Here is a 14,109-nt window from a genome sequence, read left to right on the forward strand (position 1 = left end):
ATTTGTGTGTGAGATAAATAAATCTGGCTTTGAAAATTGGAAATGTATGGATTTTGATTTTATGTTATTTCGTGTTTGTGTGAGAGAGGGAGTGCATTTGTAAGCACATGTGTATGATGTGGCTCTTTGTACTACCACGGTAATTTTTGTGGCTCTTGGTCTCTGACTGGTTGGCCACCCCTGTTATAGAGCATTACTAAAAGCTGCAATAACATGTTTTGCCCTGTAGGGGGGCAGCGAGAAGGAGCTGTAAAATGAGACTGTCCTTCCTCAAAAGATTCACTGTAGGTTGTTTGTATAAGCAGCTTATTACATCCCATATTCATCTTAAGTGTAGGCCATGGATGTATGAAGAGAACTGGGTACAATGTGGGAGGTGGGGCCCTTTTAATTTCTATGAAATGATGATGCCCCGCCCCTAGCAAATTTGAATTTTCTCTGCAATCTGCGATCTGGCCCTGATGAGCAGAGCCCGCTGAATCGCCATGGCAGCTGCCGAAGGACCGCGTCCATTCAATTTAGCTTTGAAAGAAACACTAAGCCAACTACACTTACCTTTTTCCTTGAGAGAGGAACACAAGACTGCCCTAGAAGCCTTTGTTTCCAGGAAGGATGTTTTTTGCTGACAGGATACGGCAAAAGCATAATATATCAGTTAGCCCCACTGGTCGGCAAACCAATGGGGCTAACTGCAATAAATACGTCACCTTGTTTTTTGCTCTGATTGGCTATTGTATTATCCAATTGCGTGCGGTGGCATTTACTATGCCTCAGTTAGTGCCGCCCCTTGGGTAGGAAGGGTGTGTCGGTGAGGGCCAGACTCAAAATCTTTTTGATTTGAGTTGAGATTTGAGTCTGGATTTCCAGGCTAGCTCAATGGCGCATAAAGCCAAAAAAAAATTCAACTTCCCAGGTGTAAGATTACCCGGATTTTTTGCATCATTGGGTCCATATGGCAAGTGCACCACATACTTTACTCCAGGTTTAGCTCCCCAAACTTAAATGGGATAAAATGATTGAATTGTGTGGCTCTGCTAGACCTTCGAAATGTTATCAAGCAAAATAGATCAAATCCCGATGGTGAAACGAGTCATCCACTGATTAACAGTCGAGTCTTTCCCAATGTAAGTCTATGGCAAAAGGTCTTTTTGAGCCCAGTGGCATCATGTGATGGTCCGAGAGTTGTAATTTCACTGTTTGGCTACTACGAAAATTGGCTTCAAAGCATGGCACCCTTCCTGGGGAACTGGTTTAGGCACCAGCCTTTAGTGGCCTTAGTAATTATGACAATTATGAGTTAGGTGACCTAGTACAAATAGTGACAAAGTCCACATAGGAAGGCAGTCGGGGTGGTTGGCTGAGTCAAAAAAACACAGGACTTTGACCCAGGAGGGCGCTGTTCATGTCCTCTGTGAAACCAAAAGTCAACGTTGAATCATTTTAAGTTACATATGGAATGTCCCATCATGTTACATATATACTTAAAGTCACATAATATCACATTGTCAAATTATGTTAAGTACATAATGTGATGATGCCCAACCATGATTCTTTTCCGCAACAGAACCTCACTGGTACGGGTGCTAATTTAGGTAAAGCTCTTATGGTTCGTATCAAAGGCTAGGAACAAAACAACATATGTGGTCGTAAGGGTTGGAGGACTTGTTGCTGTAAACACAACACTGACATATTATCATCTTTTAATATAGACAGATATGTAACAACCTTTGAATTCATTTGGAGTCATTTTTCTGCCCATCTAATCAGTGTGTTTTTGTTCTCCAGTTCCTGGTCAAGATAACTGGCTCTTTATCTGCTAAATGCTCCATTATTTCCACCAGATAGTTGCTGACTTTGTCTGCTGTTTGGGGCTATGAGAGCAGTGACAGTGAACCAAAACAGTAACGCTGTAGGCCAGTAAACCAAAACAATGAGATGAAAGATGCTGTAAAGTTGCACAAAGATGAGAGGAACTACAGCGTCTGGTGATAATTCTCTGAGTTCATCACTACGCACGACCCCGTACAAGTGGACATGTGATCTGTTGTTGACATAAAAACATTGATTAATGCTGCTTTAACGGTTAAATACTATTAGGAGGAGCTGTTGCTGTAGTTAAATGGATACTTTGCTGATTTTTCACCAGTTTTGTGTCATAACAATGTGGCTAGTATCTCTAAATTAACTATGGTAAACTTCCCTCCAGCAGATCTCCCTGCTCATCTCAGCTCAATTCCATTGGATGACATGGTTTGCGTCATCAAGTAGATTTTCGCTGGCCCTAGGGCTATTGCTCAAACTACAGATTGTACTTCCATATTTTCATCTGCCCACCACCATGGAGACAAAGACTATAAAGGTTGATCAAGAGAGAGACCCACCCCGGTCTTTCAAACTTGGACCAAACTGTAAAACTAGACAATGCTAATCAAATATAAGCCAAGACGCTGTTACTGGATTGCCTATTTCTTGCCTAAAATGTTTAAGAAACATAATTTAGTGCACAATTTAACTGTAATTTCAGATAGCTTGTCACCAGCCAGCAGGCATATTGTTTGCTGCCAAAGAAAAGGAAAAACTTGCATTCTGCGAGAGCATCTATTGGTCGAGTGCGGTGCAGAGCATTCTGGTACCTGTAGGTCTTCTACCTCTTGAGCAAAAGTAAATGCTACAGCCCTTTCCTCTGTTTTCTTTGGTTATATAGTGCCAATTTCAAAATTATTTGTGGCTTTGTACTGCATAGACAGTCTGGTTTTACAAAAAGATCATCTGCTCAGCAGGGAAATGCTGCTTTAAAGGAGTGAAATGCCGTCCGTCTCGTCAGGGTCAGCGGCCTTCACCTATTCACAGTTCAAACCAAAAAAGAAAAAAAACCCAGTCAGAGCTGCTATTATAAACAGAGCGAATTCTCACCACTTGCTATTCAACGCCTCTGTGTGTTTTTTGTTATGTTCAAACAAATGCATGAGCAAAATGTCTTGTCTATTAATTCAGTGTTATTTTGTCCTGAAGCTTGTCTCTTCAGCTCTCTCTCTGTTTTCTTTGTCTCCTGGGCTTCATGCTTTGCATGCAGAGGATGAGACACCGGGGGAGGTTAAGAGAGGAGCTGGAATGGAGTTCTGCTCCATTTACCACCCTGAAATATTCCTCTTAGAACGACACACTCTGTTTTCTCTCTCTCCTTACTCTCCGCACTGTTTCTCACTCATCCTGTCCCCTCCCTCTCACTTCTCATCTCTGTGTGACATGTGGTCATTTCACTTCATTCTAGGATGGCTTAGCAGTGCTTTAAAACATTGCTGCTGTCCACCCATCCCATCCTGCTCAATTGCAGGCAGCATCAAGCTCCATAGGCCTATACGGATCTGTTCCGAGTAGCTATAACTCTTTTCCCAATCTCCAATCTCTATGTGCTCTGGGCAGAACCCTCAGCACCTCTCTCCATTACCTCACTATTTTTCTCTTCTACCTGTGTGCCTCTGACATGCTTGCCCATGAACACCAGTTATCTGGACACACACACACACACACACACACACACACACACACACACACACACACACACACACACACACACACACACAGTCAAGTATACAAGCATCTTCATCTTTAAAGCTCCATTGTGTAAGATTTAGGGGGATTTAGTGGCATCTAGCGGTGAGGATTGCAGATCGCGACTAGCTGAAACTTATTCTTGTTAAAAATTCCGTCAGTGTTCATTGTTCAGTAGGTTTTTACCGGGAGCTGAATCATCCTCAGAGGTCTCATCCTCTCCAAAACAAACGGATGACGTGATTAAACCAGTGAAACCATTAAATAAAGCAGGTTCCTGTTATAAATCAGTGTTTCTCAGTGCTCTTTGGCTTGTCAGAGACAGGCTGCTCAGCCAGCACCTGCTAATGTGTGCTTAACTCTTTTCTCTGATATTTAAGATCCAGACATTCAGGAAATGTTTACCCGGTTTCAAATCATCCACAGAGGTCTCTTCCTCTCCAGCACAAAGTGATTTAAACATTGAATAAAGCACTTTCACATTTAAAAAAATTTGCGTTTTTCCAGCTCTTTGCTAAGGGGCTGCTAACTACGGTGACCGATGCAAAAACGCAATTGGCCCTGTCTCGAGCCAGTGTTTGGTTTGTCCCCTCTGGGCTACTGGAGGAACATAGGGGTGCAACATGGCGATCTCCAAATGCATTCTCATCATAACTCGTCAAATGCCGCTGCTTTGTCAGTGGACCTACACTTCAAAAAATGATGCGCTGGGTTCCCTCCTGCATCACTTTTTAAGGGACAGCATGTGAATTTATGCTTATTACATGCATTGCGTCTTTTGAAAATACCCGTCCCTTCTCACAGGAAATGTACAGTTTCTGCTCGTTACATGCACATTGTTTTTCAAAATAAACTAAAAAGAAGTACGGTTACGTTATGGTTACAGTTATCCTTATGCTAACGTGATGTAACGTCATGTGACATACATTGAGTGACAAGTCACTACGGTTGATTAAACTCATTACACTTCCTCTTTTGCTCCGACAACACCCTATGTTGATTAAACATGATTATTTACCTAACTCCATTGACTTTAGGTTTCACTCAGGCAACAAACAGCGGTCTCCCAGGTGAAAGTCCGTAGTGTGCTTGACCCATCCACCACCCCTCCCGCCTGCCCTTCACAGACTTACACACTCGTTATACATTACAAACTGCTGCCAGCTGGTACGTCTCATAATGGTGCGAAGGGTGTCTCTGTGCGTCTGTGCCTGACGTGGACGTCCACTGACAAAGCAGTGGTATTTGATGAGCTGGGATTGAGAACAGGCTGAACTTTTCTTATTTTCAGGTGATTATACACAAAAAAAAAACATACTTATTTTATTATATTCCATTTCTGCAAATATATGCAGTTAAATCCTACACACTGGACCTTTAAGCTTTGGATTTTTTTGTATAAAACTGTCAGGGACTCATAGATCTTCGTATTTTAATATGCATAAGCATTTGAAAAAGACAGAAAAAAAAGTAGCACACAGTCGCACTGACAGGACTGAATGGCTTTGCACTTAGATCTATTTAGGGCATTAACACAATGAATAAAACAAAATGCACATGATACACTCTGAGTGCTGTGATGAAGCTTTGATGGGCCTCTTTCTATTTCTCTGCAAAGTGAGTCATATTTGCCTTTTTTTCTGTGGGGTCTGCTGCTTTCTTCGTATTCTAAACAATGTGGATTTTGAATATTTTGGCTTTGCACGTCCACATGGAAAATATCTATTGTTTAAAACTCACACTCTCTCTGCCTGTGCAGCACTTAATTCCTTATTATGCAGAGATTTTCTTGGCATCATCTCTCCCTCATCTGCAGGGATGTAGCTATGCTGTCCCTGGCAGTGGGAGGCTCGCCGGTTCACAGAAGGACATGGCCGGCTCTCAGTTGCAGTTTATGTGTTATATTAGGGTTAGCGTCGCAGCCACACAGGAAGTCTGATCTCTGAGCTCCACTCAAGTGTTTTCACCTTTGGTGTCAGAATAACCTTGACCCTCCTGTGATCTCTGAGTTTCCTCAGAGACGTCTTAGTTTAACTTGCTATATTCACACAGAGAAAAACAGACACACTCGCCGACGCTCATGCCAGCACTCACACAGAACCACCACAGCTGTAGACCACCTGACTTTAAATGTAGTTTCACAAACACTGAAGCAGAGGGAGAATACACTTGCACACACACACATGTAAAATCCGCCCTGGCTCTGGGCCTCTTTTCCAAGTACGAAATAATTTGCAACAACTCTGATCTTTTCTCAGAATCACGCTAATCAGGAAATGATTCGGCCGGCGTGACTTGTATATACATTACACATTTGGAATAGAGATCTAGTAAGTGTACGCAATTTACTCTTTTAGGTCTGTTGCCTGTCCCTCGTTGGGCGTAGTAAGGGTTGCTGTGAGTCATTTTTACTCATGCACGTCTGGTTTCATATTTCCTCCCCATTAGGTTTGCATTGCTCTCCTCTGTGTTGTGATAGAAGCTAATGACTCACTGGAAATCTGCCTGGTGTTTATCAAATGTCTCAGTGCAGGGCCGGTGGTCTGGAATGAGTCCGCCCTTTTTTTACATTATAATGTAGTAGATAAACAACCAGAACAAGGTGATGAGACCATCACATATAAAGAAATGAAAATAAATAAATAAATAAATAAAGAGGAGCTCTCTGCAATCATATCTTGACTATATCACTCTGCTCTTGCGCTGCGGAAAATTATACTCTCAGAGGGGGAATGTGTTGAATTACCTCAGGCTGTCATCCGTAAGTGCACTGATAAGAATGTATTAAGAAACTGCATGTGTCAGAGATGTGGTGAACTTACACACATAACGTTAACATATCTATTCATAGAGAATTTGAGAGAGGTTGGATAATTTAGCAAGTACATCATTTAGTGTGTTTAGAGGCAGGCAGGGACAGAGTAGAGCTTTTTAGTATTTCCCTCTTTGCACAGAGATGGATTAATTCAGAGTAACCGTATTTTCTTACACACACGTCCCTTACCAATAACAATTAGTTTTTACAATTTTGGATAAATGAGTCAGACGTAATCAGACTTGGAATTTATGTTATGCATTGCTACGTTTGTTCCTCTCTGTCGGGACGAAAGAAATACAGATGACGAACAAAAGTAATGTTTGGATAAATCGACCACAAAATAAGTAAGTACTAAATATTTCTAGCATATAAGTCTCAGTTATGCTGCATATACATGGAATCAGGTAGACAGTAGATGGTTTTGTGTCATCGTCCTGCCATTCCATGGGGACTGTTTGTTTGTCTCATGCTGTCCAGACGGTGTTTTTGGTCTGTCGTCTATCGTCTGCCATTCCATGAGAATGCAGCATTAGTCCCCAAAGCAAATGACCACATTATTCTCAAATCAGATTATTGTGTTTAGTGATGGTTCAATGCATCAAACCCATCTTGGTGCGTAGTCAGCATTTTCTTTTATGAGTAACATCTGGTTGGAATACGATTTTTTAACCGTCACAAATCCTTACCCATTACATGCATTCAAATCTCCAACTCTTGTGTCTCTCTCTTTTTCAAGTAAACTGACCAGCAACACCGTGTTACTTTTGTCCCTCCCCTGCCTCCGTCAGCTTTACCCTGGCTAGCACTGAAAGAAGATTAGCTCATAGACTGTTAAAATATAGGCGTAGCTAGAGTGACGTCACCCATTGGTTTGTGGACTCCTGTTTTGAGGCCTTGAGTTCGGCATTACGACTGTCGCCCTCTTGGTTTTTGGACTCAGAAGTGAGCATATTTGGGCAAGAGGGTGGAGCCGTGGAGGAGCAAGAGGTGATCTGACTGAAAATCCAAGATGATGGCCTGTCACTCAGAGCGGCCCACCCATAATTAGTCATAACTTTACACCTTATATAGAGACCAAAACCATTTTTGTGCCAGGCTGTGAACATGTTTATTTCTGCTGTAAGTTGGGCATTTTAACATGGGGGTCTATGTGGATTGACTGGCTTCTGGAGCCAGCCTCAAGTGGCCGTTCAAAGAACTGCAGGTATTTTTTGCAGTTCCGTTTTGGCTTCATTTTTCAGCCCCAGAGGTTGCGGCTTGGGTTAGCATGATGAATTAAACTTTAGCTGATAACCAAGCTTACGAATAGGTCTAACGGATAATATACATGAATAATCTTCAACAGGTAAACATTACCTTAAAAATGGAAAACATTTGGTTTTCTATCTTTTTACTGAATGGGTGAAAAATCTGTTTTTCAACTGTAACACTGGCGAAACAGACCGCATTTGGCTACTTCCTGCATTTCCATACGTCTGATGAGCTTCTCAGATTAAAACACATCAGGAAGAGAGCTTGACTGTGTGCCCTTTTACATTACTGGGCAGTTTGGCTCAACTCTACTACTGACAAACACAAATATAAACCTTTATTTCAGCTTATGTCTCTGATTGGAGACTGACACTATGATTTGAATTCAAGCAACTACTTTTTTCCTGCATATGTAATTTGTCTTTGTGACGATATGAAAATCACTTGTAATCTAATTGCTGATTTCAGATGTTAATCACATAATCAAGTAAATTATTGCGCCGTGAGAATGAACTGCAAGCAACAGTATGAAGACAAATTGAAACTCAGAACCACTTCAGAGGTTATCCACCCTCTTTCTCTTTCTGTGGTTTGTGCTTCTTTTCTTTTCTTTTCTTTTCAATTTTAGTAAAACTGCCAAAAATATGTGGTTTTCTCGTAGACCTCATACACTTAGATATTTGTAGTTATTGAATTATCTTTCTTTCTTTTTTTTTTACACTTGATCTCAAATCTGGCATCCGTGTGTCTTAGCATGCCTTCAGATTTAGCAAAATTAGATTTCGCTTTAATGAAAAAAAGATAACTTTCTTTTTATAGCAGTACTAGTGTTTCGCTCAAACTTCATTATCTGTACTAAGTGATCTTCTGCGGTATGGCAAACGCTGGTATTCAAGCAACATCTGTTTATCAGTCTGTTCCTAATTGGAGTGATCATCAACATTCAGTCGTGTTTTCTCAGATTATTGTAAACTATAATCAGAGGATCTCTGCTGTAATCCATAACACAAGCACAGTCTGAGATGCTTTGTCATAGTTGGACTGTTAAAATAGTTCATCTTTCACTTAATCATGAGCAAAATGCCCCAGGGGAAGCTGGTTAGTCATGCTACATCAGTAGGTTTGCATAAAACATGTAAGATGATCTTCTGGTTCTTGGGTATCTCCCAGTAGAACAGCTGCCAAAAGCAAAAAGGGTTTTTCCAGGAATACCAGGCCCTGCTGTTCCCCAGTTCCACTTCCCTCCTCTCCCCTGTGCCTCCATTCTTCCAGCCCTCCTCCTCTCCGACCACCCCTCCCCTGGCACTGCGCCAGCCTTCCCTCGAATTCCATGCATCTGGTCATTTCTGGGAAACACCCATGACAGGACTGTCCAGCCAACCACAGGAAACAATGCCGCTTGGTTTCTCCAGCAGCTTGAAGAAGTTCAGTAGTCTTCTTCGGGGAGGGGGCGGGCAGCGGGGCAGAGTAGTTGTGGACTTTCTAGGAATTTCTTTTGGATGGGAACATTCTGCAGCTGCCTTTACTGTTTATGTGTTTTGATTATAACTTATTGTTCAGACTCTAACCATGTCTTTATCCCCCTTGTCTGTCTCCCGTTTTAATCAAAGCAGTCACAAGAATAAATGCTGGCATTATTAAAACAGATTTGTAACATTTGTATGTTGTCATGTAGTCTATATGTTGATACTTGACATATGTTCTCATGTTTAACAATGCTATGGTTAACATGGTTGTGTGTAAGCACATAAACCACTTGGCTTTGTTGTAGAAAAGATCATGTTTTGGTTTAAAACACCCGCTTTTGGTGGAAAAATCCAGAAGCCAGATGCATCAACAATGTGCATGCACAAATCCATGCATGCAATTGAATGTGTGGTGTGAATGTACACACCTTACACATACTTGCCAATTTCACTTATTGTCCTATTATTTTTACAAGCTGCATTGCATTCTGTAAAATGTCAAAGGCACATTATGAAGTTGATTTTAAATGATGTTTTACGAGCAACTAATTTCATCACTTTTATTTACATCTGAGCCATCATCTCCCTGTTCGTGATTTAATTTTATTGTTGTGAAGCATTTTGTAGAGTCAGTTTCCGCATGAGCGCCATGTGAATGAATCATTGATTATCTCTCTGACGTTTAATAATAGTGACGATTGAGATTTTATCACGATAATGGTTTGCAGAAACGTGATGAGTTAGTAGTACAGATGCTACAGTGTCCACAGCCGTGGGTAGTGACAGCTGCTCTGGCACTCTTGGAGAACCTTGCCAATGTGACAGAGATTGGTGAAATTGCACTTTCATTATCATATTTCTCACTGACATGTCTAATCAATAATGGTGGAGGGGCACAAGTATTGATATGCAAATCTTTTTACATCCATTTACGTCGAATTGTGGGTGTGGAAATGAAGCTCATGCACATGCGCCACAATAATCAAGATTTATAGGGCAGAATCAAGCGTATGCACAGCTTTGTCAATGTGATGAAAAGAATGCTTATGTGCATTTCTGCCTTTGTGCGTACACACAGTTATAGTCGTGGATCTACAAGATTTTTGCATCTGGCTACGGCTGAAAATGCAGCTGATGTCTCACTATATAATTACTGTTTTTGTTGTTTTTGGTCTCAAACAGTGGTCTGCAGCCTGGCAGCTGTCTCCCCTAGGTGATGTGCTAGCTGCCATCTCCTCCACCTCCAATAACAAAATCTGGTCATATACATTTCATCAGATCTGTGTCATTTTAGAAACATTGATATGATACATATGAAACATTCAATATCAACATTATCTTCTGCTGACTGGGCTGTTTTAATAAAGACTCAAGGCATTAGCAGAATAACTGGTGTTGTCAGAGCAGTCAATGGACAAAAGGGCAGCTCTTCAGGACTCTAATATCTCTATGGATGTTAATATAATTGAAATATCTCCCCCAAAAAAATCTCGCTTTCACTGCTATGCAAATTTGCCAAGTAAGGAAATGACTGATCTGTTTAAATAAAGGCTAAAAAAAAAACCCACTCTCTCTTGAACCGCTCAGACCAGAGGCCACGCTGTGATCATGCTGTGGTTTTCTTTTACTAGACTTGTCTGATTCTTTTAGAGGGGGATTGTAGCTGCTTAACACCTTCAGGGGCAAGATATACCCTCAGCTGTCTTCCTCTCTCTCTATTTTAAAGTCCTGTGAATGACTCACTCATGCTTCTCAATTTAGAAAGTGAATCAGCAAGCATCAAAGAAAGACCTCAGAACAGAGGGGCAGCAGATGGCTTTGGCTTTGTCATATGAAAATGTTTGACAGACCCGGCTGCAGAGTATTAGCAAATATTTCTTAGCGTAGGTTTTTAAATATTAAAACGGCAGAGAGCCACAGTTTGAGCTTCATCTTGACAAATCAGCTTGTAAATCAGATCACTTCTCACTCACTGGGAAGAACACTGAACGCACTTTGAACAGTCTGGCACTTGCCGTGCTGTTCTGGGTGGCAAGCCCCAGCGTACAACTGTACACATAGTAGGTTGAAACGAATGAGAATCTTTGGAAAATTGCCTCAGACTTGCTTCTCTGACGTGCTCCTTTAAAAATCAAAATGATTAGCCTTATCTTTACATGTTCTACAACCACCACACAGAGATGACTCGACAGCAAATGAGTAGATGTTGCATCCGTATCAATAATACAAGAAGCAGGATACTCACTCTGTCTCTTTCCATGAAATATTTGGCTTCATATCACCCGTCTGTGACGTCAGTCCCGCTGATTCAGACCAGAGCGCTTCCATCACCACCGGAGCAAAACACACACTTCCAGTCTTCAAGGTCTGCTTCCACAGAATGAGACGCAGCGCCGACATTTATTTACACACAGCGTGCATTACTGCTCTCCGGTCACATCGCTTGAAATTGCCTCCATAAACTAACCTTAGTCAACTCATGGGCAGAGGCTGAAAGTTCACGTCAGCCAGCTCTCAGGGTGCTTTCTAGTGTTGTCTGCGGGGCCACAGGTCAAGTTCTTTAGTTTCAAGAGTCAAGTCTCAATTCCCGGCTCTTAATTCTTAATGGTTGGATCGATGAATATTAATGGTTTAGCTGACCAGTGTCTGTGTAATGGTACTCCCCTGTGTTTCCATTCTGTAGACTAATTTGAATTAACTTAAGAAAAGGTTAGTCAGGGTGCAGTCATACATAGCAGCAAATAGTCCATAGTTAAGAAAATATTTAGGATTTGTTTTGCTACAAATATGAGTTTAGGTTAGGGCTGAAACTAACTATGTCTGTGTTTTTTGGTTAATCGCTTGTCTAAAGAATTTCAGAAAATAGTGTGAAATGTCCTGCTCTGTTTTCTGACCAACAGTCCAAAGCACAGAGACACTCAGTTAACGATCATAGACAGATACAGCCACTTCGAATTTCTCGTTCCTCCTTGATGAGGCCCAGGCAGATCTGTGTTTGATCCCAGCTGGGACCTTGTCTGGTCCTTGGCTGGAATGAGATTGTACGTGATTACAGTAGAATTTAGGCAAACTCTATCGGGAAACCAGTGGCTGGGAGTTCACGCGAAACTGGTTGGAGACCGACAGGAAGCTGGTTGGCAGCGAAAGGCCTTCAGTTGGGAGGAGAGGTGGCTGCATCTGTATGACAAGGAAAAGCAGTACATTGTCACACTTAAGAAACTACCAGCATTTTTCTGAATTCACTTATTGATAAATCCACAATTGTTGTTGGATAAAATCAGAATTTAAAAAAAATCATCAATCAAAACTTGGAACACAGCAAAGTGCAAACGCACCTTTATACATTTATTGTCTCTTTTTATTACTTTGATGGACTTATGGGTAATTAGCAGCACATTCGGACTCTTTGCTCCATATTTTTCCTCACTTCCTGTTGGTGGAGGCATCAGTTGCAGCAGGAAACATGACTTTTGGCCACATGTTGACAAAATCTGTGTGAAAATCAGCTTAAAACTGACCTACTACTCCGTTCTGCTCCTTTAATCTCAGTATTTTTAAGTGAAGAGAGAAACTGATGAGTCTTATCTGTGAAATACAGAGATGACTTAACATGGTCGCTCAGTGGACGCACGGTGTTATAAAGACATATGAATCTTCTCTGCCTCTGTGCCTTCTTCACGTCCTGTCTCCCAGTGTGTCTTATCTCATTTTCTCTGGGTATCTCTCTCTCTCTATTACTCTCTCCATTGGCCTTTGTCCATCTGACTGTCTTTGTTCTCTACTTTCTGCCTTTCCCCAGATGCTGAGAGTTTATGTGTCTAGTTGATCCAGCGGCTGTTAATCTGGTAATCCGTAATCGATATCAGCCTCATCTCTTTCCTGCGGATAAAAGTGGCCTATCTGATAATTATATTTTCCTCCCTCTATATCTGTAAAAGGCTGCCCTTTCCCTCCGAGCTTTGTTTTGGTCCCTGGGATTCTTCTGCTGGTATTGATTTGGTCTGTCCTCATGCACTAGACACATAGCTCTCATAAAAAATATGTGGGGTTTGCTCTACATTATTAAATGTGTCTCAAATGCTCATGCTTGAAAATTATCTGTATTGCAAACAGAATTCCTGAATTGATTATTTTCCTTGCAACTGATCAATAAATTTATAAAATAATCATTGCAGTTCGACAGCACTGGCAGTGTCATACATATTGATGCAACAAAAATAATTATCGATATACCAAGGGGTGAAGAAAGTGTGTTTTCCGCAGCTGAACTCACTTATCTCGAGTGTTGCGCTAGAGATCTGTAATTAGGTTATTATTGTTTGACGAGACATCAGCCTTCTGGGTTTTTGTGTTGTTCTCTAGAGCGAAACGGATGAAATACAAAACTAAACTCATCAAAGTCAGAGGTCTATTTTCAGATGCGGAAATTGCCAGAACGTAATTGTTTTCAGTCCAGTCGTTTCATGGTGTAGTTTTTGGCTGCGTTTTTTTCCCTTGCAGGACTCGTGTCAGATGAGTCAAATGAAAACCAAGTTGATTTGTTAATTGAGAGAAAAATGAGGCTTCTGAACTTGTGGCCTCGGAGTCACTGAGATACCCACAAGGACTGAAGGTTGGTTTCTATCTGCATGTGTGTGCCTGTGCGTTTGTGTGTGTGAGATGAAAAAAGGAGTGGCACTTTCTGAGCGCTGTGTTTTTGATCTCTGTAGAAGTATGACTGTAGCTGAGGTTACTCGTGATCAGGCATAGCCCTCACCGACGGGACATTCTTGTGATGTTTTTGGTCACGGTCTCGGTCAATCAGAAGAGGATTCATCCATTGTCATCTTTTGATGTTACACAGGAAGTGGTTTCCCCTTTACTTCCTCTGTCAGTGCTTGGAGATTGTTGTTCACTGCCTTTACATGTAGCGTTTGTGAATATAGCTCTTAAAAGTAAAGACTTACGGCATGTCCTCTTGTTTACACAAAGATGTACTGATCACTAGGACGATAAATGTTAGGGTGCTTTAAACATAACCAA

At 41.4% G+C, this 14,109-nt stretch overlaps 1 protein-coding gene across 5 annotated transcripts in view; it reads left to right on the forward strand.

The window, feature by feature from the left end:
• Positions 1 to 14,109, forward strand: part of rbms3 (RNA binding motif, single stranded interacting protein) — a 381,273-nt gene that overhangs the window by 103,077 nt on the left and 264,087 nt on the right. The gene's annotated exons all lie outside the window — the stretch shown is intronic.

Source organism: Epinephelus moara, chromosome 22 (genome assembly GCF_006386435.1).
Source record: "Epinephelus moara isolate mb chromosome 22, YSFRI_EMoa_1.0, whole genome shotgun sequence".
Classification (NCBI taxonomy): domain Eukaryota; kingdom Metazoa; phylum Chordata; class Actinopteri; order Perciformes; family Serranidae; genus Epinephelus; species Epinephelus moara.